Source organism: Nomascus leucogenys, chromosome 5 (genome assembly GCF_006542625.1).
Source record: "Nomascus leucogenys isolate Asia chromosome 5, Asia_NLE_v1, whole genome shotgun sequence".
In the NCBI taxonomy this organism is placed as follows: domain Eukaryota; kingdom Metazoa; phylum Chordata; class Mammalia; order Primates; family Hylobatidae; genus Nomascus; species Nomascus leucogenys.
The window spans coordinates 72650523-72661749 of NC_044385.1; the positions used below are offsets into that span (position 1 = coordinate 72650523).

At 44.9% G+C, this 11227-nt stretch overlaps 1 protein-coding gene across 1 annotated transcript in view; it reads right to left on the reverse strand.

Moving 5' to 3' along the window:
- The window catches only part of RUBCNL (rubicon like autophagy enhancer), a 45397-nt gene extending 42077 nt beyond the window's left edge, over window positions 1-3320 (reverse strand). Inside the window, exon 1 of the mRNA XM_030813369.1 lies at window positions 3202-3320. The gene's annotated coding sequence lies outside the window, so the exon portion shown is untranslated. The remainder of the gene's footprint in view (window positions 1-3201) is intronic.
- Window positions 3321-11227: the final 7907 nt, after the last annotated feature.

Below are 11227 nucleotides of genomic sequence, written 5' to 3' on the forward strand. Positions count from 1 at the left end.
CCAGGCTAAACTAATCTAGCCCTAATTCTACAAGCACAGCAGTGAAGAGAAGATCTTTAAATCTTGTGGACTCAAATATCTCTTCAGGATATTAATACTCACCCAGCATGCAGCAGACTGCCCCTAGCTTGGCAATGCTAGTGACATTCACATGTCTACCTCCCTGAGCCCACATCACCATAAAACCAAGCCTAAACTAAGAGCGAGCAACCAAAAAACCCCCAGATTTTTATATAAGTCATGGGACAAATAAAATGATTTAACAATTGAGCCATATTTTTAAAAATACTTGCAAAATATGCATATAGATAAGTGCAAGTCTCTTCACTTAACAAACTTAAAAGTGGCCATGCCAAAAACTTCTAAGAATCATTTCCAAGTAAATACAGAGAGAATAGGGAAGTGCCTTAAATATATTTTTGGAATTCAGTTCTTTTCTGATCAACTGTAGCTTGTTGGAATAAAAGAATGTAAAAGAGTATAAGAAGGATACAATTCTTTATAAGAATAATACAATACCTTTGAATACAATTCTTCTTATACTTACTCTACGATTGTACTTACTCTACAATTTTCATCATCTAAAATCAACCAGCAAACAGCACCTGCTGACTGTGGGTGCTTTTCAATGTTGCCCGTTAAAAAAAAACTTTGAGGTCTAATTTACATTTACTTCTTTTAATAAATATAAAGCTAAGGATCGTTGGAATGAATGCATTTTTAAACAATTTTTCAACACAATTGTTGGAAAAATCACATTAAGTGTATAGTTTATTCTAACTTCTATTCATTTTCCAGCCTACTGATAACAAAAAGGCTTGAATCTGAAACTTTTCTTTCTACACTCTGAGAAGTATTTTACTTTCACAGAGCATACTTTGTGCTCAGTAGAAACAAAGGATTCATTCAATGTAGAATTATTATCATCATTTTACGGGTCAGAAAAGGAAGTAAAGTGATGACCACATAGCCACTCAGCAGCATGCTCAAGTCCAAACCCTGGAACCTTGTCCATAGCCTCTAGTCTCACCATCCATGTTGCCTCCGTGTGCGGGATAAAACACAATGCAAAAGTCAAAACACTCGCACACACAGGACTCAATTAAATATAATTGTAATGCCAATCTGAGAAAAATGACTTATTAGCTGTGTGATTTTGAGCAATGCTCTTAACCTCCCCATGAAGGATGGTGTGAGAACGAACAGAATTGTAGCATGTGTATCAGTCTGGTAGGCAATGTCCTACGAAGGTTAGCTTTACTATCACCATCATTATTATTGCAGAAAGACGTTCAGTTCAGAATAAGACAGCACAGTTAAAGAGACCTAGTTTTATTTTCTAGCTTCTTAACTGAGTTATCTTTCAGCTCCTTTTAATTAAAAAGAAAAAACAATCAGAGATCTAATTGGGTTATCAGGAAGATACACAATATGACTAACAGGCACTAATATTACAACACTTACAGTCTCTGGAAGGCTGGACATACTTATCCAAGAACTGCCTAAATTTTTACAATAACACATCATGCTAAATCTTCCATATTAGAAATTCCATATTTCTCTCCATGCTAGAAATAATCGTTCCATATTAGAAATATGAATGTAGATTTGGTAACAAGGGAAACTATTCAAATTTGCCAGTGCAATTATTTGTGTGCCTTCAGATGGGTGGGGAAAAAATGTGTCAGCAAGCAATGCACCCTTTCTTTAGTTTTTCACTTATTATCCTCTAAAGATCATGCAAAAACAAACAAACAAAAAAAAAACAAACGTTTACTCTTGGATGTTTACATGGCTCTGACAGAATGTTCCCTGTATCAAAAAACAAGAACTCAGCCAACAATGTTTTTGTTGTTAAACGGTTGCATGAAGACTGTCCCGTCAAATCTAATCCCTCACCCCGCTCCAAGGCTATGACCCTAATTTTCATCAAAGTTCCTACCATCTCCCACTTTGTACAGGCCCTAAAGAAGTTAATGAAAAAGGCAAAGTTCCTGTCCTCTGCTGTCACTCAGTAATGAGCAGTTTCATGTGGCAGTGCAGAAACTGGGGTTTGAGAAACAGATGTGTCCTGACACTCTGGACCGGTAATCATGAAAACCCCAGCACTGCCATAAAGATGCTGTCTTAACTCGGCTCCAAACAAGGTTCTGTCGGCGGCCGGCAGTGTTTCAGCGGGCAGCAACGTGGTGATACCTTCATAGGATACTTTATAGGCTTCAAAACACTTCCCTCCCTCCGGGCCATTAACCTTCTAAACCACAGTGGGGTACGGCTGGACTATTCTCCCCCTGAGGCAAGGGAACTTAAGTTCAAGGAGGTTTCTTGACTTGCCAAGATCTCCCCGCTACTTTGGCTTTAAGAAACTGGATCTAAGAAACTCAAGCTTACGGATTCTCTGTCCTCTGCGCGCTCCCACCACATCTTCAATTCAAAGATCCTTCCAAATTCCATAGAAATAACCTAGTAAGGGCAGCTCTTGAGTATACCCTTTCCTTTGAGTCTTAATATTCACTCAAGGCGAAATAACCCCTCCTCTGAAAGTTCTCCACGTTCTCCAAGCGGACAGCATCAAGTTCGCAGGGGATCCGTATCAGTCTCAGCAGGTGGACTTCACAAGGGGCGGGTTGGGGGAACGCCCGCCTGACGGTGTCCGGCGTGGCGGGGGGGGCGAAAGGGGGTGGGCTGCTACGTAGGGCGTTCGGACCAAATAACGCGCCGCGATTTCACACTCCAGCCTAGCTCAGTTATATACCAAAATGTTTTCCTGTCACCACATATCCACGACTTTGGCTGTGTTGAGGACGAGAACAGAGAAAAGACACTGATCCCACAACACTGCGCCTGGGAGGACGCAGGGCGCAGGCTTTGTAGTCTCTGAGAATCGCCCTGCGTAAAAGTGTCCTGAGGTCCCGCTTCTGCGCCCTTCCCGGCCCAAGCCGAACACAGGGTCAACCTCACTCTACAAAGACAACGGGAAAGAAATCCGCCACCCCGCGAGGAGCCCCTTCCTACTGTCTCCAAGGGGTCCCCGACACTGCCCTGACCGACCCTAAGATACCTGGGTGTCTCTGCTGGGCACAAACCTCTCTGGCGCCCCTTCCACCATCCCACCTCCCCCGCGGCCCTCCCTTCCCTTTCTCCAACCACCCTCTCCACCCCGCGCCGCTCCCCTCTCGCCCCCGGCGCCGCCCGCCTCACCCAGCCAAACCCGAGCGGTGGAACGCTGCGCCGGGTAAACGCCGCGCGTCGGGTCCTCCCTCGCGCGGCTCCGGGCAGCGTTCCGTGGCCACCGCGCTCCCCATAACAGCAGAAAGAGGAGGGAGGAAAGCTACCGAGGAGGGGACAGCGACGCCCCGACGCCGCCACGCCCCCCGTCCCCCACCGCGCCTCCCACACGGGGGCCACCGTAGCTCTCTAGAAGCTCCTCAGGGAAGCGAAGCGCCATTCCCGCTGCAGGCACCGAGACGCCGCCGAGATGGAAGAAACTCCGGCCATGCGCGCTCCTACACCGGTGCCTTGGCGCCCCGGCCCAGCACCACGCACCTATGCGCCCCTCTGCCGGTCCTCCTAGAAATCTCGCCCTGCCCTACCCGCAGGGCCAGACGCAACGACGCTTTCAGGGGTCAAAGACCTAGCAGAAATGAGTTCCCAACCCCAGATGCCCCAAGCAGCAGTATTTAGCAGTCATACAATTGCCTGAAATGAAGAATGAGTAATCTGGACGAGTCGGCCCTGAAATCGACCTGCAACTTACCCGGAACGTGAGCTGCCTCTCTCTGACCTCTGCTGGCTGCTTCACCTGGAGTCGGAGTCCGACTCATTTAGCACTTCACTGTCCGCGTTAGTTCAGCCTTCACTGTCAGCATCTCGTCACCTTGTCCTCTTGCAGCGAAGGTGTGGAATCCCATCACGGGTGTGCAGTGGTTAGTCCTGAGATCATGGTGGTGCTAGGAGAACCTGCCAACCAATACAGAAAGTTGTCACGAATAGAAACCTAAGCTCTGGCCGGGTGCGGTGGTTCACGCCTGTGATCCCAGCACCTACTTTGGGAGGCCGAGGCGGACGGATCACTTGAGGTTAGGAGTTCGAGACCAGCCTGGCCAATATGGTGAAAGCCTGTCTCCACTAAAAATATAAAAATTAGCCGGGCATGGTGGTGGGCGCCTGTTATGCCGGCTACTAGGGAGGCTGAAGCAGGAGCAACCCGGGAGGCGGAAGTTGCAGTAAGCCGAGATCGCGCCATTGCAGTCCAGCCTGGGCGACAGAGCAAGACTCTGTCTAAAAAAAAAAAGAAAGAAAAGAAAGGAGAAGAAGGGAAGGAGGGAGGGAGGAAGGAAGGAAGGAAGGCAGGCAGGAAGGAAGGAACCCAAGGGAGCGAGGGAGGGAGGAAGGAAGGAACCTAAGCCCCTCTCTCTCGGTGCCCTAACTTCTCCCAGGGAAGTACCTCTGAGCTGCCTGCACTGGTAATGACACGTAGGTGAACCGGTCCTGGCTTTCTTAGAAGATTCCCTGCTGCGTAAAACCAAATCCCATTGCACTTTCCTGGGTTCTTTGGCTTTGTCCTTTGTCATTTCCAGGATGGAGCAAAGGCACTGGTAATTTGGGTTTTACTTGCCTGGTACCTCTGGCATGGAGTGGCTAAACAGTGGCACCATGTACAAGTTGCTGCCATCTTCAGATAAAATCTTGAATCAATATGACAAAAGTCAGATTAATACTAGCTGTCAATAACCCTGCTTCCCTTGGGGGCAGCCTGTTTGGAGCCTAGACCAGCTTCGACCTGCAAGAACTCTGGATATTTGGAATATTTAAAATTCCAAATACAGTATCCCAGGAATTCAGGTCAAGTGAAGGCCGATTGGGAAGGGCTTACCTTAAATGAATCAGAACGAAAAAGGTGTGGGTGTGTGCTAACATTTTTTGAGTATCGGCTATGTGCCAGGTACCTTTTATTATTTTAATCAAGTCTATGAACATCCCTCAGAATAACAAATCATTGTTCCCATTTCACAAGGGGGAATCTATGTCTTAGATTTAAGTAACTTGCCCAAGGTCACAGAGCTGGTAGGTAGCACAGTTAGGCTTTGAAGGCAGGTATATCTAACACCAAACCCTATGTCCAATTTCCACCATACCACCAGCAAGATGGAGGAATAATGAAATGAAGGGACCAGGCAAGAGCCAGTTTCAGGACTATTTAAAGGGAAAGAGAAGTCAGGAGGAACTTAGAGAAAGAATCTTGAAACAAGAGGAAACGTCATGCCAGGTAAATCAGTGAGTCAAAAACCAAAAACAGCTGTACTAGTTGGCAGACTGGACATAGTCCAAGGCAAGAAAATCATTCTTGTAGGGAGATTAGGATATTTTGGACCAAGATTGTGGGCTTTAGTCATCCCCTCTGAAGCCACTCTGAAATCACCTTTATCAAAACTGCCATCAGGCAGGCCTAGGCACTATCACATGGACATCCTACTAAATCTGAGTATAGACGTGCAACATCTCGTCACAGACGCAGGAGGTTCATATTCTGAAAGAGCATCTCTAGGACTGAAGAGGAGCATTCAAGGACAGGTTTTTCAGGTTTGGAATGCTCACTGAAAATCTGCTGTGTCCCCTCTGGGATCTGGAAGTAGAATTTCCCAAGCACTAAATGCTGAGGCGTGGGCTTTCCAAGCATTTCCTGATTGGTTAATTCTCAGAATGTCACTGATCATTAGAGACGGATCACCATGCAGGAAAAGGAGAGGCTTGTTTGGGTTTTTTTCATAGGGAAGGTGAACTTCCAGATCACAGTGCCCTCCAAGACACAGGGCTTGAAAGTCATGAGTGTCAGGGACAACTCACCGTGTCAGCTAGCTCAGCCGGGCTCATGCCCAGCACCCATTGATCACACACAAAGCTCCATTGTGGCCAGGACAGCCTCATAAAAGACCGAAAGCCTAGCAGCTGCCCGCCAAAACCCAGCCAGGCTTCACAAGAAGTGATTTGTGCTGTGAGCAGAGCTTTGACCCCGGTTTTGAACTCAGCTGACAGTCAGCAAAGGGGAAATCAGTCTCTGTACAGAACAGGAAGGAAATGAGATGAAATGAACTGCATTATAAGCTACCAGAGGGTGCCTAATGGTATCCTCACCACACAGAAGTCCCAGGAAGAAAGACTGATGATTTCGCATGGGAGAGAAGCCCAGACAAGCACCAGGGAAGGAAAGAACCCAGGGAAGCTGCATTTGGCTTGGCTGTTTCTCTTCCTCCTTGCCTGTCTGACTTAAACAGCCACCGTCTGCAAAAGGACACATCTGTATGAATCCACTTACATGAGGAACCTAGAATAGACAAATTCATAGAGACGGAAAGTAGAACAGAAGTTGGCAGGGCCTGGCAGGATGGGGAATCCGGAGTTATTGCTTAATGGACACAGAGTTTCTGTCTAGATAATGAAAAAGTTTTGGAGAGAGATTGTAGTGATAGTTGCACAAGGCTGTAAATGTACTTAATGCCACTGAATTGTACACTGAAAAACGGTTATGATAATACATTTTGTTATATTTTACCACAAATATATATGTATATGGTGTATGTATATATGTATATATTATTTATATATTTTACATATACATATGTATGTAGAAAATATAAATGTATTATCATGATGTAATACTTCTTTGGAGTAAAAGCCCAGGTGAAAGCAATCAGCTGACAGGGCCCCTACAGCTGGAAATTCTTCACTTGAATTTTTGTTTCTCTTTTTAATTTTTATTTATTTATTTTTGAGATGGAGTCTCACTCTGTCACCCAGGCTGGAGTGCAGTGGCATGATCTTGGCTCAGTACAACCTCTACCTCCCAGGTTCAAGCAATTCTTGTGCCTCAGCCTCCCAAGTAGCTAGGATTACAGGCATGCACCACCACACCCAGCTAATTTTTGTATTTGTAGTAGAGATGGGGTTTCACCATGTTGGCCAGGCTGGTCTGGAACTCCTGACCACAGGTGATCTGCCTGCCTTGGCCTCCCAAAGTGCTGGGATTACAGGTGTGAGCCACCACACCCAGCCTTTTTGCTTTTAATTTTTTTTTTTTGAGACAGGGTCTTGCTCTGTTGCCCAGCCTGAGTGCAGTGGCATGATCATGACTAACTGCAGCCTCGACCTCCCAGGCTCAGGTGATCCTCCCACCTCAGCCTCCCTAATAATTGAGACTACAGGCAAACAGCACCACACCCAGCTAAATTTTTTAAGTTATTTGTAGAGATGAGGGTTTCCCTATGTTTCTCTGGCTGGTCTCGAACTCCTGGGCTCAAACAATCCTCCCACCTTGGCCTCCCAGAGTGCTGGGATTACAGGCATGAACCACCACGCCTGGCTCTATGAATGTTAATAAATCTTTGCCAGGCATGGTGGCTCACACCTGTAATCCAAGCACTTTGGGAGGTGGAGGTGGGTGGATCTCTTGAGGTCAGGAGTTCCAGACCAGCCTGGCCAACATAGTGAAACTCCACCTCTACTAAAATACAAAAATTAGCTGGGCACGGTGGCAGATGCCTGTAATCCCAGCTACTTGGGAGGCTGAGGCAGGAGAATAGCTTGAACCCGGAAGGCAGAGGTTGCAGTGAGCCAGGATAGGGCCACTACACTCCAGCCTGAGCAACAGAGCAAGACTGTGTCTCAAAATAATCAAATAAATAAATAAATCTTAATTTATTTTTCTTTCCATTTAGGGGTACACAGGGCCCAGCTTTTGGGTTGTTGCAGCTCCTTATTCAGAAGGAAGAGTAGTTCTGCCATTTTACTCTCTGCTCCAGCTGGTGTTAAGTAGCTAGGGGTTTGTGGTGGCATATTCAGAGATGTGGCCCTAAAAGGGACTCTTTACCTTTGAGGACTAAACTCATTTTTTTTTCTTGCCCAAATTCCTATCTAAGGGGTATGGGGAGTCATGCCCTACAAATCATAAATTCTCATCAGATGGGTTTTATTTAACCCTGTATGTCGTGACTTACTTTCCAGTCTGACTCTGGCATAACATCACGAGACGAGGAAGAAAATAAAAATATTTTACCCCAAAACATGTTTCTTTGCCATATTTTGAAATGGCCCTGCAAAGCTGTTCTTTGTGGGGGAAAATTTACATCTGTAAAAAATCTCTATTAAAATAGCTAGATCTTTTTCTTCCAGACCCTCCCAATCTAAAGAGATTAACTAGGATCTGAATAGGAAACATTTGTCATCTAATGTTTCTAAGGGCAGACACTATAAGACTTCAAAACAACTTTGGTCACCACAATTTTTATCTTAACCTGAACATTCCCTTTCTATGAATCCCAGGTTTTTAGACAAACTCAACCAATTGTCAACCGGAAAATGTTTAAATTCACCTATAACCTGGAAGCCCCCCTACTGCCGGCTTTGAATTGTCCCGGCTTTCTGGACCAAACCAACTATTTCTTCAGTGTATTTGGTGGATGTCTCATGCCTCTCTAAAATGTATAAAACCAAGCTGGGCCCTGACCATCTTGGACACATGTTCTCAGGACCTCCTGAGGGCTGTGTCACTGGTCATGGTCACTCATATTTGGCTCAAAATAAATCTCTTCAAATATTTTATGGAGTTTGACTCCTTTCGTCGACACCTTTGATATTAAATCTATGCACTATTTACAAAGAGAGAGGGAGAAGGAAAGGGAGGGAATGAGAGAGAGAGAGAGAGAAATTGAAGAAATTAAAAGGATTGTAGACCCAGCTGGCTATTTGCTTCCAGCAGCCAAGATGACCAGTTAGGACCATCCCATAGCTTCAGGCTGACCATTATCCCCAGGGTAGGCCTGCTCCTGAAAATAACTGGATGAGGGGATGTGCCCTTGGTCTGACAGATAACAAGAAGTAACCTTTGACTTTCAGTCCTTCCTCCTGTGTCTTCAGTACACAGTTGCCACTTTTCCTCTTTGAAGATGCTTTTAGCTGGACTAGTAGAACTAGAAGCTGCACCTGTCTTGCGGTCTACTTTTATGACTAAAAATGTGGTATAGATAAAATCCGTGGTTCCACATGAGTGCAATGGCAATCTACCGTTAGAACTAAAAACATGAAGTTGTTCGTATTCTGTCTTGCGCACTGGGTTGTGGAGCCAGGAAAACCTTACTCATTCTTGAATTTCTCCCCCATCCCCCATCCAGGACCTAGCCACGTACTTTATATATTTTAGGTGTTTCATAAATGTTTTTAACTGCTGTCATGGCTTGTGTGGTATGATTTGAATGCCATCCTGCAAAACAGAAAGACATTAAACTAAGATTATCCCATGCTTGGAAACAGTTAATACGTCCAAAGTTCAAAGTCTTCGTCTAACATTTGTAGTGTTGTCTGTAATCTCAACCTAATTTTCAGTCTCTTCTTTCAAGCCTGCCTCAAATACCCTAAAATCCACAATAGCCACCAATTGTTATGGGAACATTCTCCATTTTCCTACCCTTGTACCCCAAGTCATTGACCACATCTTATGTTCTTCACATGTGCTTCCTAGTGTTGACCCTATACTTCAGTATTTTGTGCCTGACACTTCCTTTGTCTTGGGGGTAGCCTTGTAGTCCAGTTTAGACAATCCCCAAGTCATTTCCACATGGACTGTTTGATAAGGAAAGGCTAAACGACTTAGATAAAATCTTAAGTGGCCAGTATGACTTTTTTTTTTTTTTTATTATACTTTAGGGTTTTAGGGTACATGTGCACAATGTGCAGGTTTGTTACATATGTATCCATGTGCCATGTTGATTTCCTGCACCCATTAACTCGTCATTTGCCAGTATGACTTTTATTCCATAACTCTGGTATCAAAAAAAGTGACATTACCTTATTTCTCTAAAATTTCTTCTAACTCAAATTAGATTGTCCTGGTATTTCCTATTTGAGTAAATGACAAGCTTTGGAGTCTGCCATATGTTGGAGAGCCTTACTCTTATCTCCCTAGAGCTTCTTGAGAGCCCAGGTACTTATGGAACATCCAGGGAAATATTTCTGGTCTTTGTTCCATCACTATCACTGCAGAAGTTCCCATTTTCAAAGCCTGTGTTAATTAGGAAGTTCTGTCACTCTATGCCCAGTGTAGGTACAGGGATCCTTTGACAAGCCCCTAGAGGTTTAATGGCTCAGCATCCAAATGCTACCCTTTCAGAGAGTCTCTTCCTCATTCAAACACCATCTTCAAACTTCCCAGCAAAACAAACAAACAAAAAATCCCTCTCCCTTATCTCCTACCTGAAGAAGCTACCTCCCAGTCAGGCAACTCCTGCCTCTCTGCATACCATATCCTAGAGACAAAAAAACTAAAGACAAAAATCTTTAACTCTGCCCCTTGGGACTCCCAGCCCTGCTGGCCGTCTTTCAGGAGGGGAGAGAAAAGAGGTCTCATTGATTCAGATTTTTCCACAAAGCAATAAGAACAAAACAAATCAATTTCTTAATTATCAGCAGCCACAAAATACAAATGAATTCCTCAATAAATTATCCTGCCACAGTGGTTCAAAAATTCTAATGCACCGGTACAATGAATACCAATGGATACTGGTCTGTGACCTGAACACAGGTTGCATCTCTATAAAGTTTATAGATCCAGCTTCTCTTGCATCAATTCACTTCACCAACCATTAAAGTCATTCAGCTTAATGTGATGCTCTGATTTTATGCTCACCAAGCCATCTACTTAAAAGTGGATTTTCTATGCCAATTTGCCTATAGAAAGAGAAGGCATTTATGAGTGAGAACATGCGGTGTTTGGTTTTCTGTTATTGTGTTAGTTTGCAGAGAATGATGGTTTCCAGCTTCATCCATGTCCCTGCAAAGGACATTAACTCATTCTTGTTTATGGCTGCATAGTATTCCATGGTGTATATGTGCCACATTTTCTTTATCCAGGCTATCATGGATGGGCATTTGGGTTGGTTCCAAGTCTGTGCTATTGTGAATAGTGCTGCAATAAACATGCATGTGCAAAGTGGGAGTTGAACAATGAGAACACATGGACACAGGGAGGGGAATATCACACACCAGGGCCTGTTGAGGGGTGGCGGGCAAGGGAAGGGAGAGCACTAGGACAAATACCTAATGCACACTGGGCTTAAAACCTAGATGACAGGCCAGACGCGGTGGCTCACGCCTGTAATCCCAGCACTTTGGGAGGCCAAGGCGGGTAGATCACGAGGGCAGGAGTTCAGGACCAGCCTGGCAAGATGGCAAAACC